The following is a 21,216-nucleotide window of genomic DNA, read 5'->3' as shown; positions in this document are numbered from 1 at the left end:
CACAATTCAGTCAAATTCTGAATCTTTCGCTCGTCCCGCCATCTTGTGGCGTCTCTTGGTACTATCTACACGACAGATTTTGCAGCTGTGATTTATTCTCTCAATCGTAAATGAAATGAGTTTAATATGATTCGTTTCATTTATTAAGCATTTAATTATCGGCAATTTTTTTCCATGTTACGTCTGAATGTTACTATCTTGTTTTCAACAAATTAAGTGCTGGTAACGTCTTTAACCTTTAATGTAACAAGTGAACAGAGATGAAAATGCTCATATCACGGTTCGATGATGATGATGATGTTTGGTTCGTGGGGCGCTCAAGTGCGAGGTCGTCCGGTCCATATCCCGGTTCGTAATCTCACGTGTGTATTTCTTGCACTCGAGCCACTTAAGTCAAACGTAATGTGATTGTTCGAGCACAGTCGATACTGTGTCTGCGGTGTATCGAGTAATCTCGAACCCGCTCGAAAGTAAGTATCGGTTGGTTGACAAGGCCTATTAACAAGTTCCGCACCGAGAAGTATTCTGTTGTAGACAACACCTTCGTTTATGTTGCTGTTGAAAGAAATGAAAGGAGTGGCATGAGCATGTAATTATGCATGTTTTGTTACTTCCATTTCTATAGATATGCGATTATACTGCATATTTAAAACTGTTACAAAATATGCTTTAAGTCAGTAACTGATTACAAATATGCTCAAGAGTGAGTGTATCAAGTGTAGGTGAAGTAAACCTAATGTATCCGTATTTCAGGACGTAACCATTCAATTTCTTATGCAGTTTCTGCCATACATATTGTTTCAGAAATCCTTTCATTCGATGCTCCAGAGATATTTTTCTTCGTTTGGGTGAATTTGCTTGTGATGCCTCCCTCAATACAGATATGTTGCTTAATTTTGTTCTCCACATGGCTGAAATCTATGAGCTCTTCTATCTGCTCTTCCCTGGTCTCGCTGCTTAGCTACCCGCTACTCTATTATCTCCTGTTCTTCATCATTTTCTTCTTTTTCAAGAGAACATCATTCTAGTGGAGACTACAGTGATCGTTCTGAATATAATTTATTGTGCGACACAGTCGCACTAATTTCAAACGAAATGACTGGTTTCGGGCGGCATCGGCCATCCTCACATCTACAAATGCAAGAGCGTCCCAAACCCACCACTGCGGAAACCACGTAGACAACGTGGTGAGATTGAACCATATCGTGTGTTTTATAATCTGACGATGGGCGACGTTGGCCAAAACCGGTAATTTCGTTTGAAGCTAGTATGATTGTGTAGCAAAATAAAAATTTTCAACTTTCGTCTTTGTTTTGTTTACCTTTCGCTAAAAAGATTTACTAAGTACCTTGTCAAATTTACTTACCAATTCTTATACATCTTCTTAACTTCCAGCGAGGAGGGCTACGCCGTCTGCGACCTAAATACTTGAATAAGTCCCCTTGATAACTCCTATGCCTGTTTTGACATTTTCTTTCGTATCATTACTTCCAAATTAAGCAATGACTAGCGACCCTTTATTTGTAAAGGCCCACCTTGATCACGTAAGTTGTACAATTCACAATTACCGGTTTCGGTATTGCAATCTTCAGGTCATAAAAATATTCTAATGTACGTATCGATGTGAACGTCTATACACCTAGTACACAGTAAGTGCATATATTGATATTGACGTTTATACTTATATCAGAATGTTGTTATGATCCGAAAATAGCAACAGCCGAAACCGGCAGCTGTGAATTGTACAACTTATGCGATAAAGAAGGTCCTTCACGTATAAAGTGCCATAACATGATCGCGGACTTATTTACGGACCTAACGTCTTGGATTCTTAAACTAGTGACCTGTCCTAGGTTCGCAAAAGTATCACCAAGTGCCTACTGCCGGACAATTTGTCTGGCATAGTGGTAATAAATTGTATAATCAAATCTCCCTAGTCAATAAGTAAATAAGTATGTCTGTTAGAGGAAACCGTATCAGAATCCTTACGTTAGTTCCTGAGATTAGCCTTCACATACAGGAAGACAGCGGTGGGGGGGACTTGGATTTGTAATAGTTGTAGATAATGAAGTTACGACAGTATTTTACTCTCTTCTTAATACAGCCTTGTTCCACACCATGCTAAACGTATTAGCAGGGACTTTTAATTCTTTGAACAGCTGTGCGAACGTCTGTGAAATGTGGTGAACAAGCAATTTCATAGGATTCCATGCGGCCACATGGCAGCGATGTATCATCAGAAAGGATGTAGTTTAGTGGCTGCCGCACGAGAGCACTGCAATAAACTGGAGTAAAACTGTAACCAAACGTTTGCCAACGAGATAAAAGGAGAAGGTCCATCGTCTCTCGGGAAGAAATTTATAGCTCAGCTGTCCCTCTGCATTTCCGCAAGCGTGCACGGTGAGAAATGCAGACGTCATGGAAATGGCGAACTGGGTGTCTGCTTTACCAACGCTTCAGTTCAAGGGCGGTTATGCAGTATTTTTCATGTACTTTAGTGCTGCTTGTGTCTTTTGTGAGACAGTCTGACTGCGGAGAACAGTGCGAGGAACGATACGCATCTATTTTAAAAATGGGACCTGCAGATGTCTTCACATCTATCAGTCTGCCAAAATTACTTTAAATGTTATTTTATCCACGTTGGATCTTATGAACTCCGCAGTCGTGAATGATAGTTGGTGAAGTGACAGGCTGGGCCATTCACCAACTGACATTAATTTATATTTGACATACTCGGATAGCCTGGGCCAGATCTCTCAGAAGAAGCGAAAACTAAGGACCTCAGTTAATTCAGAAATAAGTGCAGAGCTGAAGTTGCTCCCTATAATCCGCAAACCTTAGCTCAAGTTGCCACGTTCCTCAGTCGAATAAACAATAGAAACTGAGTGCTAATTTGTATTTTCGGATTGGATATCATCGGCAGCTAATTGAAGAGTTTTGCTAATCATGGAAAAATTTTTTAATTGAATTTAGCTTACACCGTACAGCAACCTCATCCGTATGTAACATACACAGGTACTGATAGAAAATTAGTCTTGTCTACACACACGTACGTTGTAGACACAACATACATGTTTACGGACCATTAGTTACAGGTCACATTTGTGCAGTCCATTTTTGGTAATACAGGGTGTTTCAAAAGGAATGACCTGATTTTCGGCGGTAGTAGTTACGAAACTTGGGACGTGTCGGGAAGAAAATGGGTGTTATTTGAATGGCCTCGGCCTGGAGTTTCATAAAATTGCAGTTAGATGTCAGTCACTGCTTCTTCTTAGTTTGTAGTCAATCAGTAGTAAAATGGCGTCCGTTCAACGGAAGGCGTTTCGTGTATTGCAGTTCGCAAAGTGTGAGTAAGTGATATTGGTCCAGTGTGTTTTACGTTGGCCTTTTGGTACTGACCCGCCTGAACCCAAAAATATTCGTCTTTGGTATTGTCAATTTGAAGAATTCTTGTGCAAAGGTAAGAGTCCAGGTTGACATCGCACTGTGGAAAGAATGCGGCGAACGTTTGAACAGAGACAATGAAAGTCTTCTGGCCAAGCAAGCAGAGAACGAGCAGTGCCTCGTACGACATTCTGGCGGATGTTAAGGCGTCGTTTGACCTGTAAACCGTACAGACTAGAATCAATGCAACGTCTTTGGGTGGTGATGAAACGAAATGGATTGATTTGAGCAATGCTCTGCTAGAGAACATAAAAAGCAATATATTTTCACCACGCTTAATTTTCAGTGCTGGAGTAACGTTTCATTTTAGTGGTAAAGTAAACCGACATAATGTTCTCATATGGGGGCCCGAGAACCATCATGACATCATAGAGCATTACAGAGACGCACCTAAAGTTTACGTTTTTGTGCCATTTCTCTTGAAAAAGTATACGGTCCTTTCTTTTTTGAGGAAAACACAGTGACTGGCGAGCTGTCTTCAAGTGCTGCAAAATTGTTTTTTTTTTCCACAATTGCAGGAGGACTCCAATGATTTCATTTTCTAGCAAGATAGGGCTTCTCCACATTGCACAACAGCGTACATCGGTTTCTCAAGGACACTCTGCCTCAACACTGGACAGGGTTTGAGGAACCCCGAGACAGTGCCTTGTAATCTTCGTCTCCATGATCGCCACCCATGACCCCATGCGATTTTTTCTTGTGGCTATATGTGAAGGAAAGTGTGTATATTTCTCCTTTACTTCGTGACACAGAAGAAGTTAAGAACGGAGTAACAGCCGGCGTAACGTCTGTAAAGGCAGATACATTGAGTAAAGTTTATTACGATTTCAGCAGTTGTCTAGATGTCCGTTCTGTTGCTGTTGGACACACATAACATTTGTAATAGTACACCTAAAACTTTAAGATTTTGTGAATATTTTGCAATGTATCCCATGTTTATAGTAGTTTTTATCAATAAATATGGAGTTATGAAATCAGATAATTATTTTTGAAACACCCTGTCTGTTGATCTCTGATTTTTATACCTGCAGCAACATTGGATCTTCTCATTGTGCAGAAAAGTTGTGATCCTGCGTTGCTAATAAAGGCATCGTGTAGGTTGCCAATAGATAACCAAATTGCACAAGTTCATGTAAAGGGATTGCAGTACTTCCGTGTAGTCTCGTGTATCCAAAGGAAAGATGATCTACATTCTCTTTTCTTCCACAAGAGCAGGAAAACATCAATGAATTGCGACCTGTGAAGACTTTTACAGAAACATACATGGTTAAATTTGGCTGTTAGAGGGGCGAGATGCCTAGGCACTGAAGTTGTATGAATTTCGTGGAATAGGGGCAACGGCCTTGCCGCAGTGGGTACACCGGTTCCCGTAAGATCATCGAAGTTCAACGCTGTTGGTCGTGGCCGGTACTTGGATGGGTGACCATCCGGGCCGCCATGCGCTGTTGCCATTTTTCGAGGTGCACTCAGCCTCGTGATGCCAATTGAGTAGCTACTCGACCGAATAGTAGCGGCTCCGGTCAAATAAAACCATCATAACGACTGGGAGAGCGGTGTGCTGGCCACACGCCCCTCCTATCCGCATCCTCAGCTGAGGATGACACGGCGGCAGGATAGTCCCGATGGGCCACTTGTGGCCTGTAGACGGAGGGCACTGCGTGGAATAGGGGACAAACGAGTGAACTGATGAATACGTCTTGCCTTTATGTCTTGTTTCCTCCCATTCATGTTACTAGTCTTCGATTTTGTGTCTGTGTAGGTCATCAATAGAAAAAATGAAGTCGTACGTCGTGAATGGCTGGGAAACCCCCAAGGGCAGTTTCAGCCGCCTGATTGGAAAGTTTCCCCTACCTTTCGCGCCAACAGGCACTTTTTCCTCAAGATGTATGAGAACGGTATGCCAAAGTGTATCTGTTAAGAGTAGGTGACCGTAATGGATGTGCGTGTAGGGCAGTGTCATGTTCATGCTGGAGACGATGAGAGAAGACAGAAGTTGAAACATAGCCAACTCCTCTTGAAGAGCACCAAGGGGACCCCGAGCTTAACGTCCTTATCTGGTGGACAGATCACCATCAACAGTGTCACATGCCGTCACTTAGGGAGTCACTGTGGAGAAGTTTGGTATTTAAACCAGGACACTGGCTTTAAGTCTGGTGATCAGAAACTTTACACCACCACCTCTCCCCCTGACAGCCAGCTACTGGCAGTGAATAGTTTTCCATTACTAGGAATCAAACTGGCTTACGCTGTACGTGGGATTGTAGTCCAGGCTGTAATGTCATGCAACAGCAGCTTCTTCGATTAATTGGTACCAGTGATCCCAGTGTGTGATTTCACCCAAGCAAAATTGACAGGATGGCCTTCTTCATCCATCGAATCCGGCACTTCGATAATCCTGAACACAATGGGGTTTTCAAGTCAAACAGGAGGTTAGTTTTGTAGGTACCGTTAGAGCAGATAAAGAGTCACCGAGTAGCAAATATAGAGACGCTGTCATCTGTGTGCAGAAATGAATTGCTTCTAGCATCACAATAAGCTCTGCGGTCATGATGATTGCCTCAGTTGGTAATTTGAATAGCCCAGACTTCTGCAAACATGGTGTGCAGTATGTGTTTCCAGCAGTCACAGCACAGATCACACACATCAAGAAAAGTTTTGCATCACCCCAGTTCCCCGAACTCTTGAGGATAGACGTTGACTGTGGATATTGTATCACACACAGTCCCATTGACTGTTCAGAAACGTCACTAAAACCGCCCAAAGATGTAAACAATCATGCATGAGCAGCGCCTATTAGACGGAGGGGGTCCGACAGCCGATCAGTTCCAGTCATTCCACCAGGAAGGAGGTACACGGCTCGTGTTGTCTGTAGTTCAACCATGCTCATCAAGGGAAATGTCCAGGCGTCTCGGAAAGAACCAAAACGATGTTGTTCGGACGTGGAGGAGATAGAGGGAGACAGGCACTGTCGATGACATGCCTCGCTCAGCTTGCCCACCCAGGCTGCTACTGCAGTGGATGAGCGCTACCTACGGATTATGGCTCGGAGGAACCCTAACAGCAACACCACCATGTTGAACAATACTTTTCGTGCAGCCGAAGACGTCATGTTACGACTCAAATTGTGCGCAATAGGCTGCATGAAGCGCAACTTCACTCTCGACGTCCAAGGCGAGGTTCATCTTTCCAACCATGACATCGTGCAGCGCGGCACAGATGGGCCCGACAGCATGCCGAATGGACGCCTCAGGATTGGCATCACGTTCTCTTCACCGATGAGTGTCGCATATGCATACCACACAATCGTCGGAGACGTGTTTGGAGGCAAGCTGGTCAGGCTGAACGCCTTAGACACACTGACCAGCGAGTGCAGCAAGGTGGAGGTTCCCTGCTGGTTTTGGGTGGCATTACGTGGGGCCGAAGTACGCCGCTGGTGGTCATGGAAAGCGCCGCAACGGCTGTACGGCGCGTGAATGCCGTCCTCCGACCGTTTGTGCAACCACATCGGCAGCATATTGGCGAGGCATTCGTCTTCATGGCCTCATCTTGCAAATCTTGTGAATAACTTCCTTCAGGATAACGACATCGCTCCGCTAGGGTGGCCAGCATGTTCTCCAGACATGAACCCCATCGCACATGCCTGGGATAGATTGAAAAGGGCTGTTTATGGACGACGTGCTCACCAAAAACTCTGAGGGATCTGTGCCGAATCGCCGTTGAGTAGTGGGAAAATCTGAACCAATAGTGCTTTGATGAACTTGTGGATAGTATGCCGCGACGAATACAGGCATGCATCAATGCAAGATGACGTACTACTGGGTCTTAGAGGTTCCAGTGTGTACAGCAATCTGGACCACCATCTCTGAAGATCGCGCTGTATTGTGGGACAACATGCAATGTGTGGTTTTCATGAGCAATAAAAAGAGCAGAAATGATGTTTATGTAGACCTCTATTCCTGAACTCTTGGAACCGAGATGATGCAAATCTTTTTTCTATATGTGGAAATTGGTTCGGGATGTTTTCTTTAAAACTGCGTCAATATTATACTGTTAAAGTGACCCTCATTGTCAAAGGTAATGCCAGTTATTACGTTCACCTTAGACAATTTCAGTAGGAAACGGACTCTAAAAATATTTAGTCTAGGTTCTCTAATGATCTTCTTTGGAATCTCCTGTGTTCCTATATTAGCTTGAACTAGGGGAGGAATGATTCTAGTCATCCGGAAGCGTCTAGTCAATAGCTCTGTATGGGTAGGTTTAAGGCGATAGATTTCAGATTATTTGGTTCATAATGATTTCTTTTAAGAATTTGGTTCAAAGATACCATTGGTGTAGATGGGTTGAGGGTTCAAGCGCTTCAACTAAAAGTGAATTGGTAGGAGTGTAGCGCATTACTCCCAAACAAGGTCTCAGCGTTTTGTATTAGTGTTTACTGATTTTGTTGAGGTAACCGTCAGGTACAGATCCATAACAACCACTCCCATAGTCAATGACTGGACGAACCATTGTATGGTAAAGTGATACTGCCCGTATCAACGTTGAAGCCCAACCCAAGTCCTGTCGTAGCTCTAGTATCATTTACAGCCAGCTCGCACTTCTTATCCTTCCTGGTTGGCTTATGGCTGATGAAAATTCCCAAGCATCTATCATCTTCGACAAGTAGTGCTACTATGCTGACAGATTCGCTCTGTAACTCGAAATCGGTACTGCATTTGATTTACACTCCTGGAAATTGAAATAAGAACACCGTGAATTCATTGTCCCAGGAAGGGGAGACTTTATTGACACACTCCTGGGGTCAGATACATCACATGATCACACTGACAGAACCACAGGCACATAGACACAGGCAACAGAGCATGCACAATGTCGGCACTAGTACAGTGTATATCCACCTTTCGCAGCAATGCAGGCTGCTATTCTCCCATGGAGACGATCGTAGAGATGCTGGATGTAGTCCTGTGGAACGGCTTGCCATGCCATTTCCACCTGGCGCCTCAGTTGGACCAGCGTTCGTGCTGGACGTGCAGACCGCGTGAGACGACGCTTCATCCAGTCCCAAACATGCTCAATGGGGGACAGATCCGGAGATCTTGCTGGCCAGGGTAGTTGACTTACACCTTCTAGAGCACGTTGGGTGGCACGGGATACATGCGAACGTGCATTGTCCTGTTGGATCAGCAAGTTCCCTTGTCGGTCTAGGAATGGTAGAACGATGGGTTCGATGACGGTTTGGATGTACCGTGCACTATTCAGTGTCCCCTCGACGATCACCAGAGGTGTACGGCCAGTGTAGGAGATCGCTCCCCACACCATGATGCCGGGTGTTGGCCCTGTGTGCCTCGGTCGTATGCAGCCCTGATTGTGGCACTCACCTGCACGGCGCCAAACACGCAAACGACCATCATTGACACCAAGGCAGAAGCGACTCTCATCGCTGAAGACGACACGTCTCCATTCGTCCCTCCATTCACGCCTGTCGCGACACCACTGGAGGCGGGCTGCACGATGTTGGGGCGTGAGCGGAAGACGGCCTAACGGTGTGCAGGACCGTAGCCCAGCTTCATGGAGACGGTTGCGAATGGTCCTCGCCGATACCCCAGGAGCAACAGTGTCCCTAATTTGCTGGGAAGTGGCGGTGCGGTCCCCTACGGCACTGCGTAGGATCCTACGGTCTTGGCGTGCATCCGTGCGTCGCTGCGGTCCGGTGCCAAGTCGACGGGCACGTGCACCTTGCGCCGACCACTGGCGACAACATCGATGTACTGTGGAGACCTCACGCCCTACGTGTTGAGCAATTCGGCGGTACGTCCACCCAGCCTCCCGCATGCCCACTATATGCCCTCCCTCAAAATCCGTCAACTGCACATACGGTTCACGTCCACGCTGTCGCGGCATGCTACCAGTGTTAAAGACTGCGATGGAGCTCCGTATGCCACGGCAAACTGGCTGACACTGACGGCGGCGGTGCACAAATGATGCGCAGCTAGCGCCATTAGACGGCCAACATCGCGGTTCCTGGTTTGTCCGCTGTGCCGTACGTGTGATCATTGCTTGTACAGCCCCTCGCAGTGTCCGGAGCAAGTATGGTGGGTCTGACACACCGGTGTCAATGTGTTCTTTTTTCCATTTCCAGGAGTGTATATTCAGCCTGTTTCTTGTGAGCACTGTTGGAGAGGGAACATTTCAGTTGTCAGTTGTGAGTTACGGTCTTCTAATGATGTACTTCCCATGAAAGTACATGTATCGTCTGTTTTTTAGAGCGGGAAATGTTACTTTTACACGGATAACTTATCTTGAAGAATTCGGGTGTGCTGCTCATTACTGTTCTTGTTTGTTCGCTGTAGATGTTCTAGTTTCACTGTATACGGATTCTTTACGATGATAAAATGGATTAAATGCGCTTAAATGAAATTAATTAACGGATGGAGATGAAATCAAAAATCTGTAGAGACACGAAATGTATAAAACGTTCACATGTGTTGAACCTGCATTGTAATGAATTTAGTTACAGTGACGAAGTTGTTGCCAGACCAGGAGTCAACTTGGACGTCCTGCTTATCACGAACAACTCATTTCACTGAATTTAACTTAGTTCATATCTGCTCCTTGGAGCTGGCTCCGCCACAGTTCTCCACTGACTCCGTTCAACCAGTGCTGCTACTCTCCCACTCCCCAGAGGGTTAACCTCTGGAAGTGATGAGGGGAAATCATACGTCGGAATATCAATGGCAGTGAACGTCTGACTTAGACCAGGAGGCGTTCTCATATAACCTAATTGTTAACATGACTGCCTGCGATAAGTACGAAATGCAGATCCAAGTCTCGGTCTACCACAAATGTTCAGTTGTCATTAAAGGTTTTCCACCAAAATGTTCTTACACGAAGATTTCCATATGGATAGATAACTAGCATGGACGCGCTTTCGGACTTTGCTGCGTGCTGTGTTTCAATGCTTTTTGTGTTCCGATACGTTACAGTTAGTTTTCCAATAATACCTTCACTGATTATGTTGTAACGAAATGCCGAAAGTAGTTTTCAGGCTCGTTATGTTTTGGCCATCCTGGGTTTGGAATCCATAACCTCCATTCCGCGAGATTAAGCATGCAACATTTACAGTAGATCGTCTGATGGGATTAGCGGTTCTAAACAAGACGCACAATGAAGGACGTATCCAAATGGCACGGAAACTGATAGATGTGATGTACATTGAAACTTCCCATTTGAAAATTAAGAATGACGGTGCAGGAAACAGCTGAGAAAAGCTCAACGCACTCAGACAGTTTTCTCTTTGCTTATTCTGATCATGTCTAAACTGACACACAATACTTTAGCGCAACGCAGTCTGACTTTCAATAGCTCTACAAAAGAATGGCCCTGACTAACAATAACCTGTACCCTTCGTGAATCATTTACCTCACAAAAATCTTCGTTACTCGAACTACTGCAATACAACGAGCGCCAGTACTGTCAGCTAAACAAAAGATTCTAACTACTGAAGGCACTAACTACTGATTGGTATAGTTAGCAAATAAAAGATTTTGATAGAGAACAAACAACGTATTCACCTTAATAGTGTTCAAAAATCAAAATGTATACATCAGTTCATGACATCCAGTCTTGCAAATTTCTTTTTTGTGGCGGACACACGACCAGATCGTCCGCTTATAGTAACCTCTCAAACTCTGGCATCTCTCCCCCCACATCCACCGCTGCTGGCGGCTCACTTCCAACTGCACAACACTACGCGCTGTTCACGTCTGACTGCCCAACGTTACACTAGCGAATATTCCAGCCACAGAGTGCACACAGCGCAGTCAGCGATTTTCATACAGAGCACTACGTGGCGTTACCAACATAAAAACCTAAACTGCCTACTTACAACATATACAGACAAACAAATGATTACAGTTTCAGAAAAATTGGATGACTTTTTCAAGAGAAAGAGCTTCACAAATTGAGCAAGCCAATAACGGGTTGGTCTACCTCTGGCCCCTATGCAAAAAGTTATTTGGCATTGTATTGATTCATAGAGTTGTTGGATGACCTCCGGCAGGATATCGTGCCAAGTGATGTCCAATTTGGGCGTTAATTCGCCAATATCCCAAGCTATTTGAAGGGCCCTACCCATAATACTCCAAACTTTCCCAATTGGGGAAATGTCAGACCTTGCTGGACAAGGCATGGTTTGGAAAGCACGAAGACAAGCAGTAGAAACTCTCGCTATGTGCGGGCTGAAACGTAAGTCCAGTTTGGCTTGGCAAGAAGGGCAACAAAACGGGGTGTAGAATATCGAAATTGTACCGCTGTGCTGTAGGGGTTCCGCGGACGACATCCAAAGGTATCCTGCTTTGAAAACGAGTGGTATCCCAGACCACGTGGCCTGATTTGCGCAGCTGTATGACAGGCGACAGTCAGGATGGTATCCCACCACTGTCTACGGACTCTCCAGACACATCTTCGCCTGTCATCGGAGCTCACAAGGGGAGGCCATGACGTTTGGAACGCGGATTTACTTCAAACTTCGTAAGATCGTAGTACTCCATGAGGACGACAAAATGTGTAAGCAGTAGCGCGTTCTGCTCAAGTGTTATTGAGAAAATCGTAAGATAATTTGGTCGTCAAATATATTATCTGTGCGTAGCCGTTATTACCACGAAGCGGCGGCAGCTGAGTGGTCCGCGTCCAAGCCCCGTAATCGCTGGATCGCAGGATCGAGTCCCGTTCGTCAGTTTTTTATTTCTAACACAGTCATTTCCTGTACTATTTATATTACAATTGATATAATGGGGAAAATACGTGCAACCGGACGAACGTTAATTAAATTTACAATGTTATTTGGCAGTCTACAAATTTTTATTATCACAAATAATACAATGTTCATAACTATAACTAGTAAACGACCAAACGCATAAAGTGATACTGAAAATGTATGCTTGTCCGTGTATTCAAAATTGTTCGTATTTAGTCGAAAGAGAACGAGAAATTGCTTCTCGCGAAGAGGCGATCAAAATACACTCGATACTGCATGACCAGTTACCAGATCCGATATTTAAGGAAATGCTGCGTTATGCATGGTTTGCTTCCAAATTAACGGCTGACAGAGAGGTTTCTGAAAATGTTAACAAGGTTTGTTTTTCCACGGAAAACCTCGAAAGACCTTGCGTATGTGGCAGACATAGCATTTATTCGATGTCGCTGGTGCCGTTGAACTTTTATGTTTTCCATGCTTTTACGAAAAATACCATCCTGCAACTTGTACTCGTAATGTCGAAAGCGACGATTAATTGTACATCTTTCGAAAGCCGTCTGTGCCGGCCAAAACTTGGAGGTAACAAGTCGTTTCGGGCTCCTTCCGGGTATAAGGTATTTCTCAAATCGCGAACAAGCATGCATTTTCAGTATCACTTTATGCGTTTGGTCGTTTACTAGTTATAGTTATGAATATTGTATTATTTTTGATAATAAAAATTTGTAGACTGCCAAATAACATTGTAAATTTAATAAAAGTTCATCTGATTACACGTATTTTTCTCATTAGATGAATTGTAATAAAAATAGTAAAGAAAATGACTGTGTTAGAAATAACAAAAAACTGACGGACGGGACTCGATCCTGCGACCCAGCGATTACGGGGCTTGGACGCGAACCACTCGGCTGCCGCCGCTTCGCGATAATAATGGCCACGCACAGGTATGTATTTGACGGTCGAAATTATCTTGCGATTTTCTCAATAACACTTGAGAAGTACACGCTACTGCTTACACATTTTGTTGTCCTCGTGGAGTACTACGAGTGTACGAAGTTTGTAGTAAATCTGCGTTCCAAACGTCGTGGCCTCCCCTTGTCAGTTCGAAGCGGGACTCATCACTGAAGACAATTTTAATGTAGTCGATAAGATTCCAGGCCGAAAACGTGGCTGGAGATGCCGCAGACAGTGGTGGGATACCAAACTTTTTTTTGCGTGTTCTAGTCTCCCCCCCCCCCCCTCCCGCCCCACCTCCAGCCCCAGCTCCCGCCCCCCATCCATAAGGCCCGACAACCAAAGTGATGCTCTGGTGTGTCATTTCATTCGGTGGTACGTCGGCGATATTCTACGCCCTGTTTTGTTGCCGTTCGTGGAAAGCCATCCTGCGCTTCCATTCCTGCACGATAAAGTTCGTCCGCACACAGCGAGAGTTTCTACTGCCTGTCTTCGTGCATGCCAAACCCTATCTAGGTCAGCAAGGTCGCCGGATTTCTGTCCAATTGAGAACGTTTGCAGAGTTACGGGCAGTGCCCTCTAACCAGCTCGGGATTTTGTCGATCTAACGCATCAATTCGACAGAATTTGGCACGATATCCCTCGGGAAGACATTGAATAATTCTATCAATGAATGCCAAGGTGAAAAATTGCTTGCATAAAGGCCAGAGGTAAACCAACCCGTAATCGAGTTGCGCAATTTGCGAAGTTCTTTCTCCTGAATAAATCATCCGTTTTTTCTCAAACCGTTATCACTTATTTCCTGTTCATGTACACCATGAGCCGTTCTCACTTCCAACTATGCGTTTTCGTAAACTTCGCTGTCTATTTGTGTTTGGTTTCCCGCCCTTGTTGTGGTTACGTCGTGGTTCTTCCTTCTACGTGTAACAGCAGTGATGTGTATCGATATTTGCGCCATATACCATTTTTGGTTTGGTGCACATAGTTTCCAGCTATGGGGTCCGCAGGAGTCGGTCGGTTGTTGCGGACGAGGGAAGTTATCTACGCACGGTGCAGTCGGCTGGGTCCGCTGGCGGTCCCTGCTCAGTGTCGGAGCGTGTGCGGAGCTGTCCTATCGCAACGAGCTTCGTGGTTCAGCGACCCAGGACGTCAAAGCTGAGTAGTGGTTTCAACTACCCAAGCCACGTACATTCATTTTGTGGTGGTTCGTTTCGGTGGTTTGCTGTTGGGGAGGTTTATCTGTGAGTAACACCGAGTGTTTCTACTGCTGAAATTTAGCAGCCATGCGGTGCAATTAATTATTTTGTTGACTACAATTCGAGTGCACCAGTGGAATTTTCTGCCTTGTGCTCCTTAGTGTTGTGGTTACCTGCCCTGGTCACTGACGTAAATTCAGGCAGTGTTCTTTTGGATGAAGTTAACTATATTACCGTGTTTCAAATTCAAGTGTCCCAGCGGAATTTTCTGCCTAGAAGCCGTAAGTGTTCCAGTTACCTGCCTTGGCCACTAACGTAATTTCAGGCAGTCTCGTTTCCTCACCTGTTGTCACTGTCCAACATGGTGTGTAAAAAACTTCCTGGCAGATTAAAACTGTGTGCCCGACCGAGACTCGAACTCGGGACCTTTGCCTTCCGCGGGCAAGTGCTCTACCATCTTGAGCTACCGAAGCTCGACTCACGCCCGGTACCCACAGCTTTACTTCTGCCAGTACCTCGTCTCCTACCTTCCAAACTTTACAAAAGCTCTCCTGTGAAACTTGCAGTCTGGAAGGTAGGAGACGAGGTACTGGCAGAAGTAAAGATGTGGGTACCGGGCGTGAGTCGAGGTTGGGTAGCTCAGATGGTAGAGCACTTGCCCGCGAAAGGCAAAGGTCCCGAGTTCGAGTCACGGTCGGGCACACAGTTTTAATCTGCCAGGAAGTTTCATATCAGCGCACACTCCGCTGCAGAGTGAAAATCTCATTCTGGAAACATCCCCCAGGCTGTGGCTAAGCCATGTCTCCGCAATATCCTTGCTTTCAGGAGTGCTAGTTCTGCAAGTTTAGCAGGAAAGCTTCTGCAAAGTTTGGAAGGTAGGAGACGAGGTACTGGCAGAAGTAAAGCTGTGTGTACCGGGCATGAGTCGAGCTTCGGTAGCTCAGATGGTTCCCACCTGACTACCTTGACGCCGAACATGCTCCCGCACCGGACGCTGAGGAGAACAGTACTTTTTCACAACACCTGTTTGACAATTTCATTGTACCCACCGACGCATTCGAACCAGGTCGACGCTCTTCCTTGCCGTCGTCCGACACTGAGGAACACATGCGCAAACAACGCTCGCCACGTAGGCGCAAACGCCGTCGCCGTTCCCCCACGGGCTCTCAAAGCGTCGCCACCCGCGACGACGAAGACGACACCCAACCAGCCGACATTTCCATGCAGAGGTCGGCGGACAACTTTCACGATGATCATGACATTTCGCAGGACGGGACCACTATGAGGTCGCCACGCACAATGTAACGATCGGTGCGCCGGTTGAGACGCCTGTCTCCCCGCCGACAACTCCAGATCTCTCTCACCACGACGCCATTCCCATGGACATTGGACAGACCCACGGCACAGGAGCATGGGCCGACGAGATTGAGGAAGATACGCCCCCTCCCCCAGATGAGTTGCCTCCGCCGGACAAGGCAGCCTGTTAACATCAAGGGCGAGGCCCTGCAGCTGATGGGACGGCACTTCCTGTCGGTGCCCTCCTCTTACTTCCCTTGGTGATGGTAGATGCGCGTCCACCACCGGTGAAACAAACGTACCGGTTTGCCACACTGAACATCAACATGATCGGCACTGCACCCAAGCTGCAACTCCTATGTGACATGCTTCGGGCCTCTGACGTCGACGTCGCCCTTCTTCAGGAAGTACGCGTTGCCACACTACCACCAGTCTACGGCTACGACTCATACACGTCCACATGTGATCAATCAGGGCGTGGAGTGGCTTTCTACATACGCGAAGGAATCCCACTCAAGGACACGACAATCCTTCCCTGTGGAAGAGGCATGGCTGTTACCATCTTCGACACGCGCGTCATTAATATCTACGCTCCGTCTGGCTCCACGAACCGTCGGCAGCGGTCCACTTTCTTCGGACATGACGTGGCGCCCCTGTTTTCTGGACGCTATGATCGCCTTATCATGGGAGGCGATTTCAACTGTGTCCTCCATCCGCAGGACCAAATGCCTGGTTATTCGCCGTGCCCGGCGCTTCTCACCTTAATCGAAGATTTTCATCTAGTGGACGTTTGGGAGAAAATTCATGGCAATACCCCCTGTTTCACCCATTATACAGCACATTCTGCGAGCAGACTGGACCGGTTATATGTCTCTGCCCATCTTGGCAATGACGTCGCCCAAGCTGAACGATGGCCCCTTTGCATTTTCGGACCACTGCGCCGTCATTTGCTCCCTGGCTCTGCCACCTCAGTCAGTGTGGCGCAGCAGAGGTTACTGGAAGCTTAATACCTCCCTCCTTAATGATCCACACTGCCGACAATGTATTGCCACTACGTGGGCGTCTTGCGAAAGACGCCTTCCGCAGTACACATCCATGTCCCATTGGTGGCTCAAATGTGCCAAACCTGCGATCAGAAAGGCCTTCATACAACGTGGCAAGGAAGCAGCAGCATGGCATCGAGACACCACAAATTTTTACTACGCCGTCCTCCGTGAGCTCGATGCGCTCCCTCCATCACCTGACACCCATAGGGAACGACAACGTACTAAAGCTCGTCTCCTCTCTTCAATGTGCACGACTGCATGGTGTCGTGGTGCGTTCCCGACGACAAGACCTCCTCCACGACGAAACCCCATCCACAATCCATGCCGCATCCGACCATAGTCGTCGACGTCGACTTTTCGTCTCCAACATCACGACCTCCGATGGTGTTCACCACACAACACAGGCGGCGGTGGTGTCTGCCTTTGCTGAACATTATCACCAATTTTATGATGATGAACAGATGGCGACGCCCATTCCTGATGATCTCCGTCCTTCCCCTGACCGGACCCTCACCGTAGCGGAGTCAACGTCCATGATGTCTACAATCACCGCAGAAGAGGTAGTAGATGCGATCAACAGAGGGGCCAAGAACAAATCACCAGGACCAGATGGTCTCCCAGTGGAGTTTTACCGGGCGTTCACCACGTTAATGCTTCCTCGCTGGACGGAAATGTTTCAGGAACTCTTTACTCCATCCTTCCCAATTCCACCTGAATTCGTCACTGGCATTCTTCTACCTGTGCCTAAACCGAAGGGAGCGTCTCATGTCTCTGCATATCGCCCCCTTACACTACTGAATGCAGACTATAAAATCTATGCACGCCTCTTAGCAGCGCGCTTGAGCACCGTCTTACCTACGGTCCTTTCACCTGAGCTGACTGCACGTGGTTGTGGGGCCACCTTACAAACAGCCCTCGGAGAATGCCGTGACCTCATTGCACTGGCGTCGGTTTGTCGCCTTCGTGGAGCACTGGTATCCGTCGATTTCACGAGTGCCTTTGATCGAGTTCGACACCCATTCCTCCTCATGGTGGCGACACGTATGGGGTTCCCATTACTTTTTGTCGATGCCATTCGCCGGTTACTAATCCCGCGGTCTCGATGGTACAAGTCAATGGGAGGCTTGTAGGACCGATTCCTATACGCCGCTCTGTACGTCAAGGATGCCCTATGTCTACTTTACTATATGCCATTGCACTTGAGCCCCTCATCACTGGACTTACCTCTAGACTGCAGGGCCTCACTTTGCGTGACTGCACCTTTCACTGTAGGGCTTATGCGGACGATCTCCTCTTTCTCACCTGCTCCTCCACGGAACTCAATGACGCCATCCAATGGATCCACCAGTATGGATGTCTTTCTGGTAGCATTCTTAATGTCCGTAAATCGACTATGATGCACATTGGGCGCGGCCTCCCGGCTATGGTGCCGAACCCACTCCCAGTCAGTACCACCCTTCGTTACTTGGGTATCGAATTTACGACTCCACACACCGCACAGTGGCCCTGGCATACCGGCGGCTTTTGCAGTCGATTCGGCACCATGTCCGCGGTCAAGTGCACCGTAACTTAAACCAACTCCAACGTGTGTCCTATGTCAACATGTATGTAGCCCCTAAACTGGTACACGTCGCCCAAATCCTCCCAATGCCGTTACTCCTTGGCCGCCGCATCCAATCAGCCTTTGGATATTTCGTGTCAGCAGGTGCACTTTTCAAAGTCCGCTACAGCACTTTAACATTGCCTCCTGCAAAAGGTGGCCTCGGACTCGTCAACGTGCGGGCACGATCTTCCGCACTCTTTGTCCACACTCTGTTGCGGCACTGGCAGGGGACGGTTCCGTCCTTAACACGTAGTCTCTTAGATATCCTCCGACCAGCTTCTCTCGATCCACCGATCAATGTGGCACCTATTTCTCCATTATTGTACCACGTCGCCAATTGTTTCATAGAACTCAGCTACGTTCGGGCCGATCTTCTAGTCACCCGTCCTCCCCGTACAAAAGATTATTATCGTTTGTTTATGCTGTCCAACCCTTGCGACCCCATCGTGCTACGGCATCCTGACATTAACTGGCGCATGGTTTGGGGGTGTGTGCATGCACTCTTTTTACCGTCGTCTGTGTCTGCACTCTGGTATGTTTTAGTTTATGGAAAATTCCCGACTAATAGTCGACTTTATCGCATAGGACTGGCCACCTCCCCACTCTGCCATGACTGTCAGCTCGAAGACACCGACGAGCACCGTCTTACGTGCCCCCTGAAACAAAACGTTTGGCGCCTCATCCAACGAATCGTGGGCTTTTACCTCCGTGCCCCGCCAACGACGGTAACCCCGAATTTCCTGTTGTTGCCCCAGACATTTCACTACGCTCTTGCTAAGCACTATACCCTCATCTGGTTTCGAGGACTGGCTTTAGAATTCCTCTTTCAAAATGGTCCGCATACAGTCCTTGACTTCTGGTACAAAGTTGTGACCTCGCATAGCACCCTCACCCGAAAACCATCTTACCGACACACTTTTGCCGGTTATCTCCGCAGCGTCTTCCTTGACCCCCCTCAAAGCTGGCGTGTACCATGCATACCTGTCACATGATGCAACACCCTTATCCACGTTCCCATGCATCGACCAAAAAAAAAGCAAGAAGACAGAATATGTTATATTTTGTTGTATTTAATGTTTTTATTTTTAATGTATTTATTTATTTTTTTGCTTAACTAACAGTAAAGCACTTGCCCGCGAAAGGCAAAGGTCCCGAGTTCGAGTCTCGGTCGGGCACACAGTTTTAATCTGCCAGGAAGTTTCATATCAGCGCACACTCCGCTACAAAGTGAAAATCTCATTATGGTGTGTAATTTTGACACATAATACATACTCCATTGTGGATTATCACGTTTATAACCTTTTGTGTTTGAGTTCTCATGTACTGATTGATGGGAAGCAAGTCGTTGTGTCGGTCGGTCCTTGGCTGTGCCCTGGTTGGGTTCCGACAGATCAAGTGTAGTTGGGCTCACCACCTGTCTCGCCTAAGTGAAAGAGGGCAGACCGACCTCCGTGGAGGCTTCTGAGTGCTGTTGTCTTTATTGTCTTTTCCACCTGTGTTTAATTATCTGTTTTCTGCTACTTAAAATTTAAGGCATATGGCTATTTTTTCATTTTTCTTAAAAATTTTGCAAAATTAATTGTTGGCTTTCAGTCTTGTAACCTTACTCTTAAAATTATCTTCCAAGCTTAAACATTGCGGCCTTCTGCCTTTAAAAGTTTATGGTAATATATTTTAAAAATTTGAAACTTAATTGTGGCCTTCAGCCATTTGTATTGCACCTTGCATATGTTTGTTCTATCTGCTTTGCCTTGAGGCTTTCTACTTAGCTGTGATATATGTTTTTTTCTTGTTATTTTATTGAATTGCATTTTTAACTTGTTGATTTTTAAGATTACTTGTTTTTAAACATTGTGGCCTTCTGCCTTTAAAAGTCTATGGTAATATATTTTAAAGTTTTGAAACTTAATTGTGGCCTTCAGCCATTTGTATTGCACCTTGCATATGTTTGTTCTATCTGCTTTGCCGTGAGGGTTTCCACTTAGCTGTGATATATGTTTTTTTCTTATTATTTTATTGAATTGCATTTTTAACTTGTTGATTTTTAAGATTACTTGTTTTTAAACATTGTGGCCTTCTGCCTTTAAAAGTCTATGGTAATATATTTTAAAGTTTTGAAACTTAATTGTGGCCTTCAGCCATTTGTATTGCACCTTGCATATGTTTGTTCTATCTGCTTTGCTTTGAGGCTTTCCACTTAGCTGTGACAGTTTTTTAAAATTATTTTATTGCTGTTTTAATTAGATTTTTATGTTGTTGGTTTTTAAGATTTCTTGTTTGGAGGCCTTCAGCAGTGAAAGAGTTGCATTTGGTAAAGGTTCGGCTATGTGCCGCTTTGGTTGTAAATGTGTTATTAAACCACAATAAATTCCAATTAGAAGGTGAAACTGACCCCAAACTTATTTGGCCCTTTCCACAATCCTAATTACCTGTTCTTCCCAGCGGGTTTAGCGGGCGTTTCACACCACATCTAATGATTTTCGTCCTATTCGAATGATTCCTTCATGGTGCATATTTTATTGTCTTAGAGTATGTATCGTCCTAACTATGCAAAGTTTTACAGATAAATAATCTAGATGGATAGTAGAGCAGAATCATTTTCGGTGGGTTTTAACTATTCGAGTGTGGAACTTCCCTTGGTAAGAGTGTTTCCTTTGTATAGAAGTAGCAGAGAGGTGAAGAGTGGTGTGTTATTCGATGCGTAAATCTGTTCAAGTAGCGCCACGCCTTCGCGCGTCGCCATTACTTGTGCACATGGCGGCCAGCTTTGTGCAAGAGGCGCATATTTCGGCTGTGAGTGCGCGGTCGGTCCTCGGTCCCTGGCAGAGGCGGCGCTTGGCGCTTGGCAGGTGCCGGCGCGCTGGCGACACAGCCGTGCTTTACGCCGACCGGCCTCCCGGACACATCTTTTTACCCTGCAGGCGCAGC

This window comes from Schistocerca gregaria, chromosome 1 (assembly GCF_023897955.1).
Source record: "Schistocerca gregaria isolate iqSchGreg1 chromosome 1, iqSchGreg1.2, whole genome shotgun sequence".
Taxonomy (NCBI): Eukaryota; Metazoa; Arthropoda; class Insecta; order Orthoptera; family Acrididae; genus Schistocerca; species Schistocerca gregaria.
Note: the sequence above shows the minus strand (reverse complement) of the source record.